Here is a 2,994-nt window from a genome sequence, read left to right as displayed (position 1 = left end):
ACTTGTAATAAAAAGACTGATTATTAGAAGAGACGTGTGAAGGAGGTCACAGAAGCAAAGGTGTACAAAACTTTGTGGGTTCAACTTTTTAAGGAGTTACAAAAAAAAATCTGGGTGAAATCCACATAATGCACTTCACTTAACCTGAGTTTCTCTGAGTTTCAGATTTTAAAAGAAAATAAAAACTGAAAGTGAAACTCAGCTTGAGAGCACTATATTTTATCTTGTTTTACATCAAAACCTAACAAAACTGTGAATTTTTCTTGCTTTCAGCATGAAACTATAAATCACCTCAGGTTTTCTCAAACATTTAATTAACCTTAAGGTCAGTTCCTCAGGGTTAAATGCTGTTGTCACTGGAGAAAATGGGATTTTTGCCATTGACTTCAGTGCAATCAAGCTTTGGCCCACAGTGAATTATTTAAGTGAAGCCAGTTAGTATGAGCTGGGGAATACTGTAAAAGAAAACTGAATAATTACTTAGTCGGATTAAAGTAACAAACCAGGAGATATTATTTAGAAATAATTATTCAACTATCTCTATCAATCAGATTTTCTAGTTAGTGAAAAACTTGAAATCTGCCATTTTTTTCCAGATTCTTCAACATCTTAAAAATATTCCATTAGAAAGGTTCACAAACCGGGCCAATTTTCCAAATGGCTTTGATTGATAGCACGCACAGCAGTGGGAAACATTATTGCAATAATTCTTCAAATTCTGGGTTGCATTCAAGATAGAAATTCTAAAATAACGGTTTTGAGGTGGAAAGGAGAGAAAGTATAATTTAGGATTGGGGTATTTCAATCACTAGTGCTAGCCTTTGCTGTAGATATGTACTTGGAAATGCAGGTAGGCGTTAGAAAGATTTCAGAAAATATTTTAAATGCTACTCAAAGTCCTAGTATGTGTCTAACTGTATCTTAGATGCTTTGAAAGTATCAGGTTTAGCCCCTAATAAAACCCACAAAGTAAATGTTGTAAATGAACCAGGTAGGTACCATCAGACAGATATGGAAATGATTAATACAATCCAGAGCTTTAATGGAAGTCTTCCCAGTGATCACTATGGGAATCTCAATTGAGCCCGGAGGCCCTGATTCAACAAAGCATTTAGGCTCCTAACTTCCCATTGATTTCCCATTTAAATTAATGGGAAGTTTGGCCCTAAATACTTCATTAAACTTGGGACTAAGTGATTAGGCTTTGGTGATAATTTCAGCACACTGCATTCCTGATCACTTACAGAATTATTGGAAAGGGTTACTTTGTGTTAGGGGAAATCCTAAGTTATCTATTGCTAAAAGCAAAAACACTTGTCACACTTGTTCAGTCTTTACTGGGTGTGAGTATGCCCTAGAATGTCAAAGAATATTAGCTATATATGCCCCTCCCTGCAATTATATACATGCCTTCCTCCATTTGTATTTTCCAGATCTATCTTACAGGCAACCATATTGTAAATCAACACATTACCAGAAGGATATGAAGTTTTATAACATGAAAAAAAATTATGAAAGAAGTGCAAATCTAGTCCCTGTATACTGAAATTGAATCCTGAACATATGTTATCATAGCTCTACATGCAAAGGACACTAGAAGGGGACTCCAAGGCTGTTACAACATTCTGCCTCCTTTTCTGAGAAGAGCAGGAAAGTACCCCTATATATAGAAGGGCAGCTTACTCTGTGGATGTGTCCATACTAAACAGCATATAGAGAGCTAAACTTCCTTGCTTGCAAGTTTCATAAAACCTGTTGTAAAAAGAACATAGACCGAAATTGTATGCATACATTCAAATACATATTCCATTTGGGAATATCTGGTGATGGTGTCTTTAGAGATCGCTATTTTCCATATACATAGTTAAAACTATTAATGATCATATTAATTCACTCTTAGGTCAGTTTTCATATTCATCTCTACTTCTTCAATCAGATGCACATTTTTGTCCAAATACAAATACATTGTATTTGTATTTACCTACTAAATATGCACTATTCTCTGAAAAAAAACAGCATATGTGTACTAAACAAGAAAAATTTCTTCAAGTAAAACTTGCAGGTTCAATTTCTGGGCTATTTTATATACACACCTATGAGGCTACAGGAGAGCTGGTAAAGCCCCATGTCGCTTAGGTCCAAGATACTACAAATTCTGCAACAGCTTAATTTAATTTAATTTAAAATTTAATTAAAAAAAAAAAAAATCAACAGCCTCTGTGATATCAGTTTTGCTAATTAAATTCCCAATCTGGACAAGTATTAGAAGCCATTGGGAAAAGGAAAGAAGTTATTACTAGATTTTCCTGTGGAAAAAGAAGGCAGTGGAACTGTTAAATGTTGACATTTAGCCTGGCATATTTAGGTAATAGAGTTGCACCTCATCAGAAGGAATTATATTACCTATTACAATACCAAAATAAACTATGCTGATATCTTTCAGTTTATATCTCCAAAAAGCTGAGGTTCTGGAATAAAGCATGAGATACATTAATATAAGTGTCATACATAATTATAATAGTTTTAAGACATGCTTTGCTAAATTAAAGCTCTGCGAATAACTTCTGTAAGTATGTCATGTATTCCCATCATACTTTGTCCTGAAGAACCATTGGCTGTTTTTTTTAACAAGCAAAAATAGAGTAAGTTCAGGGATGTATTTCTTTTTTCTACCATATTTTTATGTAGAATCAATAGTTCTCTTCTTCCATCACAGGTAACTACAGTTGCTGTGGGATTTAGAAGCAGGATACAGTTTAAAATGATCTGCTGATCTAAATTTTGTGGGCAAAAAAATATGCACAGAATGACAGAAGCTATCTACTGATATTCCGCTACTAAAGAGAAAATACAAGTAATGATTAATTATCTTTTTATGCAGACTGCAGTGAAAAGCCAACTAAAAGTAGTTCAAACTGATTACCCCATGCCCCATTTCATTTTAAAAGCACTTGGGGATGGATTCTTGATTTTTTTTAAATGCAATGGGCAGAA

This window comes from Nipponia nippon, unplaced genomic scaffold (genome assembly GCF_047370975.1).
Source record: "Nipponia nippon isolate SJK-2023a ecotype South Korea unplaced genomic scaffold, ASM4737097v1 scaffold_7, whole genome shotgun sequence".
In the NCBI taxonomy this organism is placed as follows: domain Eukaryota; kingdom Metazoa; phylum Chordata; class Aves; order Pelecaniformes; family Threskiornithidae; genus Nipponia; species Nipponia nippon.
Note: the sequence above shows the minus strand (reverse complement) of the source record.